The sequence below is a fragment of the Grus americana genome, chromosome 2, assembly GCF_028858705.1.
Source record: "Grus americana isolate bGruAme1 chromosome 2, bGruAme1.mat, whole genome shotgun sequence".
Classification (NCBI taxonomy): Eukaryota; Metazoa; Chordata; class Aves; order Gruiformes; family Gruidae; genus Grus; species Grus americana.
In genome coordinates this window covers 113795492-113809020 of record NC_072853.1, presented here as the reverse complement: position 1 = coordinate 113809020, position 13529 = coordinate 113795492, and positions in this window count along the sequence as shown.

Genomic DNA, 13529 nt, shown 5'->3' with positions numbered 1-13529 from the left:
GGCGGAGGGGCGGAGGGCAGGGCTGTGGTGGGCGGGGCTGTGCATGGGGGGCCTAATCACCCCCATGTCACAATGTCATCGCCCGGCAACGCAGCAGTCACAATGCCCCGGGGCAGGATAAAAGGGGCAACCTCCCGTGTGCCGCTGCCAGAGCTGGCCCACGGGCAGCTCGAAGGCACATGAGAGAAAGTTCTTGAGGAGCCGCTGGAATTCCTTGGCGGAGGCTGACGGAGGAAGAACGGAAGCTGGACAAGCCTGCTGGATGGAGACTCTCCGCTGCAAGGCCAGCTCCTGGCGGGGCCACCTTCAAAGACTATCTGATGGATGGATGGATGCAGGGAGGGAGGGAGGGAGGGATGGAAATCCTGCTTCAGCCTTAGGGGAAGAAATGCAAGCCCCTCAGGAGATGAGAACCACCAAGAACCCCTGGAGGTGCCCGAGGCTATCAGGCCTTTTCCGCTGGATAGCCGTGGCCAGAGCAAGGGAATGCCTTCTTGAGGAGCACTGCAGAGCTCGCCGTCCTCATCCCCCGTGGAGCCAGGGGCAGCAGCCGTAAGAAATGGGATGATACAGAGAGGTTGCAAGGGGTCCCGGTGCTTTGGAGCACCCACTGGTGTCCCACTGGACACCTTGCCCCCAAGGTCGATCAGGCCGGGGGCTCTTGGCCACTCTGGGAAGCCCCTGAGATGGCTCCAGGCTGAAGGAGACCAGGGCTTGGGCATCTCTCTCCTGGGAGGCGTGACCAGCCTGCCTGTGGGAGGAGGAGGAGGAGGAGGCCGGTCTTGCTCACATGCTCAGGGAATAGCCGATCGCCAGCGCCGCTGGGGTCAGGAAGGAATTTTCCCCCGGGGCAGATTGGCACTGGTCCCCGGGGGTTTTTTGCCTTCCTCTGCAGCACTGAGCAGGACCACTTGTTGTCAGGGCTCCTCCACTCCATTTTGGCTCGGTCACTGCCCGCTGCTCGTGCACCACGAAGATGGCCTCTCGTGCCCTGCAGCTGGGGGGAGGAAGGCTTTTTTTTTTCCCCCTGGTGGGCTAGCCAGTGTCCCCGGGGGTTTTTTGCCTTCCTCCGCGGCTTTGAGCACCGGCCCCTTGCCAGGCCTGCTTTGGGCCGTTTTAGCCAGGTGCCTGCTGCTCATGCTCCACGAAGGTGGCCCTCGTGCCCCGCATCCGGGGGGAGGAAGCTTGCTAGACCCCCAGGGCAGGCCCCAAGGGAGGCCCCTGGGGCTTGTGTCTTGTCCTCTGTAGCACTGAGCACAGCCCCTTGGCAGGGCTCCTCTGGCCCCTTTTGGCTAGGGTCTTCTTGCCTGCTGCTCTTGCACCGCCAAGGTGCCACTCGCTCGGGCCCTGGCTCTCTGGGGCTCTCTTGCCCTGTGCAGCTTCATAGCGGGAGCGAGCTCTGCTCTTCCCTTGGCTCCCTTTCCCCAGGGGTTCTTGCTTCTGCAAGACAACCTCTGTTTTTGGAAGGCCTCCAGCCTTGCTGCACCACCAGCAGCAGCTGCCACTTTGCAGCTCTCCCTGCGGGCAATCCAAGCGCAGGGTTGGCACAAGAGCGCTTTTCACGCATCGCTGGACGAGAAGCACAGCGCAGCAAGCTTGGGAATGCCAAAAGTATGCTTTTGTCATCGCTACGCACCAATCTTTGCAAAATAGCCCACGGTACCACACACCTCCGCCTCTTCTTCTTCTTCTGGTGTGTGTGTGTGGTCGGTCCTGATCGTCCTCCTTCACGCTCTCACTCTTCAGGAAACAGGGACTGCTTGGCCTGTATTGCTGCTGCTCCTTTCTGCAGCTCCGTGCCTTGCCTTTGCCAGACCGCAAGGGATGTTTTTTCTGAACGGAAGAATCCATCAGCCTGCTCCTGGCTACGCATGCGCGTTGTCCTCACAATTGTGAGCACAGGCTCTGGATTGATTCAGGAAAAGACCATAAAATAAAATCCCGTTTGCTCTTGTAACTTTTGTGTTCTGTGTTCTTGAACGTGTTTTTGGAGCTGAACAAGCCCTGGCATTTCAGGCAAATAACAGTCTCATCGTTACGCGACTCATGGGGAGCACATGGAATAAAGAAGGGAAGGGAAGGGGAAAGAGAAGGGGAAGGGGAAGGGGAAGGGAGAAGAGGTGATGCTATGTTGTGCCTGAAAAGCTGTGACCTAGGTGTGAGGGCTCCATCCAGGAGAGGGGCTCTCTGCAGTGCAGGTCCCAGGCCCATCCAGGAGACGGGGTCAGAGATGAGCACACCTCACATGCTCTCCTGTAGACATCGATGGTTGGCCACGCTGGAGACAGAGTCTTGGGCCAGATGGACCTTCTCTCTGATGGAGTACGGTTGTTCCCAGGCTCGTGTGTTTCAGCAGGTTGGCTTTTGTAGCTTTCTGCACTCATTGCCCCAGTTTTGCAAACTAATGACCATGTGTCTGCTAGAAGATTGTTTTTCATCATTTCTTTCATTTATTAAAGAAAAAAAAACACGTTCCTTTCTACCTGAATGGCGTCATCAGTAGTGTTATCACACCGACATTCTCAGGTGGAGTCAGGTGGGCATCTGAAAAGCAAAGGCTTCAGTCCTCCTGGGCAGCTATCGTATGGGCACTTAGGGCCTCGTAAAGAGAGGCTGTTGCCTTTTAGTGTCGCATGGCCACCTGGCCAGCCACCTCCTCACCCATATCAGCATTCCCAGCAACAACCTTCCCCTTCACTAAATGCCTGCACAGGTCAGTTCAAAAATCGTCAGCAACCGTTAGTCACGCTCCTGGGGACTAGAGCAGATCCCCGCAGACAGCAGTGCCACCAACTGCATCGCACTGACCCGCCAGGGTTGCCTCTCCTGTAGCTTTTGCAGCGCCTGGGCTGCTTTGGCACTTTCGCCAAGGAAACCTCCGCAACGGAAGCTGGCTTTGTGCCGGCTGGGGCTATTTGCTTCCCCAGGAGGCAGACAGCCACTTGGGAAGTGACGGGACTGACAGCACCGGCTTCATGTTCGGAGCCCGCGCAGACAGCCCGCCTGGTGCTCTGCGGGCCGGTGCGGGGCTGGCTCCGCTGGCCGTGACTGCCTGGAGCTGGACTCCAGCAGGCTACCGCTGGGCTAACACATCTCTCAGGCTCCGCCCTTTATGCTTGGCTGTCATCAGCTGTAGGAAAGAGGGGAGGTTCGTGGCCAGGTCTTTTGAATTTGGATTGCAGAAAAGCATTGCCCAAGAAAGGTAGGTTTCCTTGTCCACATCATATTCTGGATCCCATGGCATCCCCGAGGCGGAAAAGGCTCTGTCTCATGGTATGCTTCTACGGCCCCCATCCTCCCGACCAGCTGAAGCTCTCACAGAAGACATCTCCCCGACATCAGTAAACCCTGCTTGAAGAACTGCAGGGTAGAAAGAGCTAACACGACATCAGGTGGAGCACCATGAGTTTCTGCTCCCCTTTGGAAACCTTGGAGTAGGCCAATGTTCCTGGAGGCATGAGTAGGTCACAGGGGCACTAGGAGCCACCACCAGTGTGATCCAGGCAAATGCATTCTGGTGTGTCAGGCAAGAAAGGCAAGCAGCGTGCAAAGCCCCGCTGAGCACTCCTGTACCCGTACCACTACGGCCGTTTCACATTCCTCGGGTTCGAGAAAGACAAGTTCCCCAGTTCTGGGACAAAGGCAGACAAAGACTAAGCAGTTGATGAGCGGCATGGCAGGCCTCCAGGAGAAGACGACGACTGGAAGGAGGAAGACAAAGGCTGAGAGGGCTTTCAAGAAAGGTATCAAGGATGAAGGCCAAAGGAGGAGAAGAGCTATTGAAGTGCAAGGGAAAATATGGTCAAGACGACAAAACAATTCAGGACTTCTTTCCCAGAAGAAGACCTCCCTGTAAAGAGTGTAGTAGCAAAGGTCCCTTGGTGCATTGGGAAGGAATGCTGAGGAAATCATGCACGCCCTCTGTGTCTCTGCAGAGTTCACGCAGAGGGAACCAAAGCCCTTTCTCTAAGCTCTAGCATCACCACGACCAAGCAAATGCCTGTGGTATAAACGCTCTTCTTTATTGACACAGCCTGCAGGCACAGATGAATTGCCAGGAATGCCCAGCAGCTGTGCCCAGGGCAAGGCCACCAAGGCCAGGGACAGCCCCCTGGGCCTCCTGGGCATGGGGACCGCCTCGGGGCCAGCACCCCAAAGGCTGGCCTGCCTGCCTGCCTTCCTGCCTGCCTGCCTTCCTTAATCCGAAGGATGCTGGGCGGAGGGGCGGAGGGCAGGGCTGTGGTGGGCGGGGCTGTGCATGGGGGGCCTAATCACCCCCATGTCACAATGTCATCGCCCGGCAACGCAGCAGTCACAATGCCCCGGGGCAGGATAAAAGGGGCAACCTCCCGTGTGCCGCTGCCAGAGCTGGCCCACGGGCAGCTCGAAGGCACATGAGAGAAAGTTCTTGAGGAGCCGCTGGAATTCCTTGGCGGAGGCTGACGGAGGAAGAACGGAAGCTGGACAAGCCTGCTGGATGGAGACTCTCTGCTGCAAGGCCAGCTCCTGGCGGGGCCACCTTCAAAGACTATCTGATGGATGGATGGATGCAGGGAGGGAGGGAGGGAGGGATGGAAATCCTGCTTCAGCCTTAGGGGAAGAAATGCAAGCCCCTCAGGAGATGAGAACCACCAAGAACCCCTGGAGGTGCCCGAGGCTATCAGGCCTTTTCCGCTGGATAGCCGTGGCCAGAGCAAGGGAATGCCTTCTTGAGGAGCACTGCAGAGCTCGCCGTCCTCATCCCCCGTGGAGCCAGGGGCAGCAGCCGTAAGAAATGGGATGATACAGAGAGGTTGCAAGGGGTCCCGGTGCTTTGGAGCACCCACTGGTGTCCCACTGGACACCTTGCCCCCAAGGTCGATCAGGCCGGGGGCTCTTGGCCACTCTGGGAAGCCCCTGAGATGGCTCCAGGCTGAAGGAGACCAGGGCTTGGGCATCTCTCTCCTGGGAGGCGTGACCAGCCTGCCTGTGGGAGGAGGAGGAGGAGGAGGCCGGTCTTGCTCACATGCTCAGGGAATAGCCGATCGCCAGCGCCGCTGGGGTCAGGAAGGAATTTTCCCCCGGGGCAGATTGGCACTGGTCCCCGGGGGTTTTTTGCCTTCCTCTGCAGCACTGAGCAGGACCACTTGTTGTCAGGGCTCCTCCACTCCATTTTGGCTCGGTCACTGCCCGCTGCTCGTGCACCACGAAGATGGCCTCTCGTGCCCTGCAGCTGGGGGGAGGAAGGCTTTTTTTTTTCCCCCTGGTGGGCTAGCCAGTGTCCCCGGGGGTTTTTTGCCTTCCTCCGCGGCTTTGAGCACCGGCCCCTTGCCAGGCCTGCTTTGGGCCGTTTTGGCCAGGTGCCTGCTGCTCATGCTCCACGAAGGTGGCCCTCGTGCCCCGCATCCGGGGGGAGGAAGCTTGCTAGACCCCCAGGGCAGGCCCCAAGGGAGGCCCCTGGGGCTTGTGTCTTGTCCTCTGTAGCACTGAGCACAGCCCCTTGGCAGGGCTCCTCTGGCCCCTTTTGGCTAGGGTCTTCTTGCCTGCTGCTCTTGCACCGCCAAGGTGCCACTCGCTCGGGCCCTGGCTCTCTGGGGCTCTCTTGCCCTGTGCAGCTTCATAGCGGGAGCGAGCTCTGCTCTTCCCTTGGCTCCCTTTCCCCAGGGGTTCTTGCTTCTGCAAGACAACCTCTGTTTTTGGAAGGCCTCCAGCCTTGCTGCACCACCAGCAGCAGCTGCCACTTTGCAGCTCTCCCTGCGGGCAATCCAAGCGCAGGGTTGGCACAAGAGCGCTTTTCACGCATCGCTGGACGAGAAGCACAGCGCAGCAAGCTTGGGAATGCCAAAAGTATGCTTTTGTCATCGCTACGCACCAATCTTTGCAAAATAGCCCACGGTACCACACACCTCCGCCTCTTCTTCTTCTTCTGGTGTGTGTGTGTGGTCGGTCCTGATCGTCCTCCTTCACGCTCTCACTCTTCAGGAAACAGGGACTGCTTGGCCTGTATTGCTGCTGCTCCTTTCTGCAGCTCCGTGCCTTGCCTTTGCCAGACCGCAAGGGATGTTTTTTCTGAACGGAAGAATCCATCAGCCTGCTCCTGGCTACACATGCGCGTTGTCCTCACAATTGTGAGCACAGGCTCTGGATTGATTCAGGAAAAGACCATAAAATAAAATCCCGTTTGCTCTTGTAACTTTTGTGTTCTGTGTTCTTGAACGTGTTTTTGGAGCTGAACAAGCCCTGGCATTTCAGGCAAATAACAGTCTCATCGTTACACGACTCATGGGGAGCACATGGAATAAAGAAGGGAAGGGAAGGGAAGGGGAAAGAGAAGGGGAAGGGGAAGGGGAAGGGAGAAGAGGTGATGCTATGTTGTGCCTGAAAAGCTGTGACCTAGGTGTGAGGGCTCCATCCAGGAGAGGGGCTCTCTGCAGTGCAGGTCCCAGGCCCATCCAGGAGACGGGGTCAGAGATGAGCACACCTCACATGCTCTCCTGTAGACATCGATGGTTGGCCACGCTGGAGACAGAGTCTTGGGCCAGATGGACCTTCTCTCTGATGGAGTACGGTCGTTCCCAGGCTCTTGTGTTTCAGCAGGTTGGCTTTTGTAGCTTTCTGCACTCATTGCCCCAGTTTTGCAAACTAATGACCATGTGTCTGCTAGAAGATTGTTTTTCATCATTTCTTTCATTTATTAAAGAAAAAAAAACACATTCCTTTCTACCTGAATGGCGTCATCAGTAGTGTTATCACACCGACATTCTCAGGTGGAGTCAGGTGGGCATCTGAAAAGCAAAGGCTTCAGTCCTCCTGGGCAGCTATCGTACGGGCGCTTAGGGCCTCGTAAAGAGAGGCTGTTGCCTTTTAGTGTCGCATGGCCACCTGGCCAGCCACCTCCTCACCCATATCAGCATTCCCAGCAACAACCTTCCCCTTCACTAAATGCCTGCACAGGTCAGTTCAAAAATCGTCAGCAACCGTTAGTCACGCTCCTGGGGACTAGAGCAGATCCCCGCAGACAGCAGTGCCACCAACTGCGTCGCACTGACCCACCAGGGTTGCCTCTCCTGTAGCTTTTGCAGCGCCTGGGCTGCTTTGGCACTTTCGCCAAGGAAACCTCCGCAACAGAAGCTGGCTTCGTGCCGGCTGGGGCTATTTGCTTCCCCAGGAGGCAGACAGCCACTTGGGAAGTGACGGGACTGACAGCACCGGCTTCATGTTCGGAGCCCACCCAGACAGCCCGCCTGGTGCTCTGCGGGCCGGTGCGGGGCTGGATCCGCTGGCCGTGACTGCCTGGAGCTGGACTCCAGCAGGCTACCGCTGGGCTAACACATCTCTCAGGCTCCGCCCTTTATGCTTGGCTGTCATCAGCTGTAGGAAAGAGGGGAGGTTCGTGGCCAGGTCTTTTGAATTTGGATTGCAGAAAAGCATTGCCCAAGAAAGGTAGGTTTCCTTGTCCACATCATATTCTGGATCCCATGGCATCCCCGAGGCGGAAAAGGCTCTGTCTCATGGTATGCTTCTACGGCCCCCATCCTCCCGACCAGCTGAAGCTCTCACAGAAGACATCTCCCCGACATCAGTAAACCCTGCTTGAAGAACTGCAGGGTAGAAAGAGCTAACACGACATCAGGTGGAGCGCCATGAGTTTCTGCTCCCCTTTGGAAACCTTGGAGTAGGCCAATGTTCCTGGAGGCATGAGTAGGTCACAGGGGCACTAGGAGCCACCACCAGTGTGATCCAGGCAAATGCATTCTGGTGTGTCAGGCAAGAAAGGCAAGCAGCGTGCAAAGCCCCGCTGAGCACTCCTGTACCCGTACCACTACGGCCGTTTCACATTCCTCGGGTTCGAGAAAGACAAGTTCCCCAGTTCTGGGACAAAGGCAGACAAAGACTAAGCAGTTGATGAGCGGCATGGCAGGCCTCCAGGAGAAGACGACGACTGGAAGGAGGAAGACAAAGGCTGAGAGGGCTTTCAAGAAAGGTATCAAGGATGAAGGCCAAAGGAGGAGAAGAGCTATTGAAGTGCAAGGGAAAATATGGTCAAGACGACAAAACAATTCAGGACTTCTTTCCCAGAAGAAGACCTCCCTGTAAAGAGTGTAGTAGCAAAGGTCCCTTGGTGCATTGGGAAGGAATGCTGAGGAAATCATGCACGCCCTCTGTGTCTCTGCAGAGTTCACGCAGAGGGAACCAAAGCCCTTTCTCTAAGCTCTAGCATCACCACGACCAAGCAAATGCCTGTGGTATAAACGCTCTTCTTTATTGACACAGCCTGCAGGCACAGATGAATTGCCAGGAATGCCCAGCAGCTGTGCCCAGGGCAAGGCCACCAAGGCCAGGGACAGCCCCCTGGGCCTCCTGGGCATGGGGACCGCCTCGGGGCCAGCACCCCAAAGGCTGGCCTGCCTGCCTGCCTTCCTGCCTGCCTGCCTTCCTTAATCCGAAGGATGCTGGGCGGAGGGGCGGAGGGCAGGGCTGTGGTGGGCGGGGCTGTGCATGGGGGGCCTAATCACCCCCATGTCACAATGTCATCGCCCAGCAACGCAGCAGTCACAATGCCCCGGGGCAGGATAAAAGGGGCAACCTCCCGTGTGCCGCTGCCAGAGCTGGCCCACGGGCAGCTCGAAGGCACATGAGAGAAAGTTCTTGAGGAGCCGCTGGAATTCCTTGGCGGAGGCTGACGGAGGAAGAACGGAAGCTGGACAAGCCTGCTGGATGGAGACTCTCCGCTGCAAGGCCAGCTCCTGGCGGGGCCACCTTCAAAGACTATCTGATGGATGGATGGATGCAGGGAGGGAGGGAGGGAGGGATGGAAATCCTGCTTCAGCCTTAGGGGAAGAAATGCAAGCCCCTCAGGAGATGAGAACCACCAAGAACCCCTGGAGGTGCCCGAGGCTATCAGGCCTTTTCCGCTGGATAGCCGTGGCCAGAGCAAGGGAATGCCTTCTTGAGGAGCACTGCAGAGCTCGCCGTCCTCATCCCCCGTGGAGCCAGGGGCAGCAGCCGTAAGAAATGGGATGATACAGAGAGGTTGCAAGGGGTCCCGGTGCTTTGGAGCACCCACTGGTGTCCCACTGGACACCTTGCCCCCAAGGTCGATCAGGCCGGGGGCTCTTGGCCACTCTGGGAAGCCCCTGAGATGGCTCCAGGCTGAAGGAGACCAGGGCTTGGGCATCTCTCTCCTGGGAGGCGTGACCAGCCTGCCTGTGGGAGGAGGAGGAGGAGGAGGCCGGTCTTGCTCACATGCTCAGGGAATAGCCGATCGCCAGCGCCGCTGGGGTCAGGAAGGAATTTTCCCCCGGGGCAGATTGGCACTGGTCCCCGGGGGTTTTTTGCCTTCCTCTGCAGCACTGAGCAGGACCACTTGTTGTCAGGGCTCCTCCACTCCATTTTGGCTCGGTCACTGCCCGCTGCTCGTGCACCACGAAGATGGCCTCTCGTGCCCTGCAGCTGGGGGGAGGAAGGCTTTTTTTTTTCCCCCTGGTGGGCTAGCCAGTGTCCCCGGGGGTTTTTTGCCTTCCTCCGCGGCTTTGAGCACCGGCCCCTTGCCAGGCCTGCTTTGGGCCGTTTTGGCCAGGTGCCTGCTGCTCATGCTCCACGAAGGTGGCCCTCGTGCCCCGCATCCGGGGGGAGGAAGCTTGCTAGACCCCCAGGGCAGGCCCCAAGGGAGGCCCCTGGGGCTTGTGTCTTGTCCTCTGTAGCACTGAGCACAGCCCCTTGGCAGGGCTCCTCTGGCCCCTTTTGGCTAGGGTCTTCTTGCCTGCTGCTCTTGCACCGCCAAGGTGCCACTCGCTCGGGCCCTGGCTCTCTGGGGCTCTCTTGCCCTGTGCAGCTTCATAGCGGGAGCGAGCTCTGCTCTTCCCTTGGCTCCCTTTCCCCAGGGGTTCTTGCTTCTGCAAGACAACCTCTGTTTTTGGAAGGCCTCCAGCCTTGCTGCACCACCAGCAGCAGCTGCCACTTTGCAGCTCTCCCTGCGGGCAATCCAAGCGCAGGGTTGGCACAAGAGCGCTTTTCACGCATCGCTGGACGAGAAGCACAGCGCAGCAAGCTTGGGAATGCCAAAAGTATGCTTTTGTCATCGCTACGCACCAATCTTTGCAAAATAGCCCACGGTACCACACACCTCCGCCTCTTCTTCTTCTTCTGGTGTGTGTGTGTGGTCGGTCCTGATCGTCCTCCTTCACGCTCTCACTCTTCAGGAAACAGGGACTGCTTGGCCTGTATTGCTGCTGCTCCTTTCTGCAGCTCCGTGCCTTGCCTTTGCCAGGCTGCAAGGGATGTTTTTTCTGAACGGAAGAATCCATCAGCCTGCTCCTGGCTACGCATGCGCGTTGTCCTCACAATTGTGAGCACAGGCTCTGGATTGATTCAGGAAAAGACCATAAAATAAAATCCCGTTTGCTCTTGTAACTTTTGTGTTCTGTGTTCTTGAACGTGTTTTTGGAGCTGAACAAGCCCTGGCATTTCAGGCAAATAACAGTCTCATCGTTACACGACTCATGGGGAGCACATGGAATAAAGAAGGGAAGGGAAGGGAAGGGGAAAGAGAAGGGGAAGGGGAAGGGGAAGGGAGAAGAGGTGATGCTATGTTGTGCCTGAAAAGCTGTGACCTAGGTGTGAGGGCTCCATCCAGGAGAGGGGCTCTCTGCAGTGCAGGTCCCAGGCCCATCCAGGAGACGGGGTCAGAGATGAGCACACCTCACATGCTCTCCTGTAGACATCGATGGTTGGCCACGCTGGAGACAGAGTCTTGGGCCAGATGGACCTTCTCTCTGATGGAGTACGGTCGTTCCCAGGCTCTTGTGTTTCAGCAGGTTGGCTTTTGTAGCTTTCTGCACTCATTGCCCCAGTTTTGCAAACTAATGACCATGTGTCTGCTAGAAGATTGTTTTTCATCATTTCTTTCATTTATTAAAGAAAAAAAAACACATTCCTTTCTACCTGAATGGCGTCATCAGTAGTGTTATCACACCGACATTCTCAGGTGGAGTCAGGTGGGCATCTGAAAAGCAAAGGCTTCAGTCCTCCTGGGCAGCTATCGTACGGGCGCTTAGGGCCTCGTAAAGAGAGGCTGTTGCCTTTTAGTGTCGCATGGCCACCTGGCCAGCCACCTCCTCACCCATATCAGCATTCCCAGCAACAACCTTCCCCTTCACTAAATGCCTGCACAGGTCAGTTCAAAAATCGTCAGCAACCGTTAGTCACGCTCCTGGGGACTAGAGCAGATCCCCGCAGACAGCAGTGCCACCAACTGCGTCGCACTGACCCACCAGGGTTGCCTCTCCTGTAGCTTTTGCAGCGCCTGGGCTGCTTTGGCACTTTCGCCAAGGAAACCTCCGCAACGGAAGCTGGCTTTGTGCCGGCTGGGGCTATTTGCTTCCCCAGGAGGCAGACAGCCACTTGGGAAGTGACGGGACTGACAGCACCGGCTTCATGTTCGGAGCCCGCGCAGACAGCCCGCCTGGTGCTCTGCGGGCCGGTGCGGGGCTGGCTCCGCTGGCCGTGACTGCCTGGAGCTGGATTCCAGTAAGCTACCATGGGGCGAAAGCCCCCTTAAGACGTCTCTCGGGCTCCACCCTTCACGCTTGACCATCAGCAGCTGTAGGAGAGAGTGACGTTCACACTCAGGTCTTTTGAATTTGGATTGCAGAAAAGCATTGCCCAAGAAAGGTAGGTTTCCTTGTCCACATCATATTCTGGATTCCATGGCATCCCCGAGGCAGAAAAGGCTCTGTCTCATGGTATGCTTCTACGGCACCCACCCAATTCAAGGGTGTCACATTGTTAAAGCATGGCATTAAGAGTATTGTCCAAATGCATCTTAAACACCAAGAGGCATGGTGTATCAAGCACCTCTCCAGGAAGCCTCTTGCAGGATTTGACCACCGTCTCGGTAGAGAAATATTTCTTCGTGTCACATCTGAATGTCCCCCGACGGACGCAGCTTGGAGCCATTCCCCCACGCTCTGGCCCTGGGTCCCAGGGAGAAGAGATCAACACCTCCCTCTCTGCTTCCTCTCCTCAGGAAGCTGGAGAGAGCAGTGAGGTCACCCCTCAGCCTCCTTCTCTCCAAACTAGACAAGCCCAGACTCCTCAGACACTCCTCAGAGGACATGCCTGCCAGCCCCTTTCACCACCTTTGGTGCCCTCCTTGGGACACCTTCAAGTACCTTAACATCATTTTAAGCTGTGAGACCCAGAACCGCACACAAGACTCAAGGTGAGGCCGCACCAGTGCTAATTACAGCAGGATAATCACCTCTTTTGACCGGCTGGTTATGCTGTGTCTGATGCACCCCAGGATGCGGTTTGCCCTCTTGGCTGCCAGGGCACACTGCTGGCTCCTGTTGAGCCTCCCATCACGCAGCACCCCCAGGCCCCTTTCTGCAGGGCTGATCTCCAGCCAGTCCCCTCCCAGTTTAGACTTGTGTCATGTGTTACTCGGTCCCAGGTGCAGAATCCGGCATTTGGTTTTGTTCAGTTTCATGCCATTGGTTGCCCAATGCTCCAACCTATCCAGATCCCTCTGCAAGGCCTCTTGTCCCTCAAGAGAGTCTACAGCACCTCCCGGTTTAGTATCATGAGCAAACTTACTAATGGTGCATTCAGCTCCTGCCTGCAGATCATTGATAAGACAATGTTCTCAGTGAGCTTTCACTTTTGATTCTGGCTACTTTTGTATTTTTAGCAAATGTTTTTCTTTCTGCTCTCCAGCCCTTTTCCAGATGATCACTGATTATGCTGAATGCCCTGAGCCGCAGCACTGATCTCTGTGGAACTCTACCAGCAATCACTCATCCCTTGTGAAATCCGATTGTACATCAAGTCTCATTTTAAACAGATTTAAATCTATTAGGAACATTTTACTTCTTGTTTCAAGGCGGTTTTGGGGTTTTTTTCTAAATCTTGTTGAAGAATTTTAACAGGAGCTTTTGAGGTTTTTTTCAAGTGTAAAACTACTATACCTTCTGAATCAGTTATTGTCAGGTTCATCAAGTCCTTCTAGAAACTCAGAAAAATGAGAGGCGTAACTTCCATCTCCATAATCCATGTTCACTTTTCCCCCGCGTAAGGGATATATCCATGTGTCTTTTCTTTTAAATAGCACTTCTGTTGATTTATCCAATAAAGGAGTGAGAATTACTGGTCTGTACTTCTATGGATTTGTCATGGAGCCTTTCAGTAAATATTAGTGTCATATCTACTACTTTCCATTCTTCTAGTGGCAGGATTTACTTTAAAGACAATCTACACATCACATAGCAATATCCTGTTTTGAGATCCACCTGAGTTTTAGGTGAGTACCTACTGATGCATGTGGTTTGATACTACTTATTGTAGGAAAAGTAGGGGGCGGGGGAAATCAAACAGTTCATTTTCAAAAGTTTCCATGTTAAAAAAGGCTCCAATCTCATCCTTCCCTGACTTTCACAGTAAATACTTATTCAATACTTCAAACAACTAATTTAGTTTTCCTGCTGGGGTCTCTATTTGTTGAAACCCTTTTTAGCTTCCATTTTCTACATGTTGCTTTATATAGAGCTTGC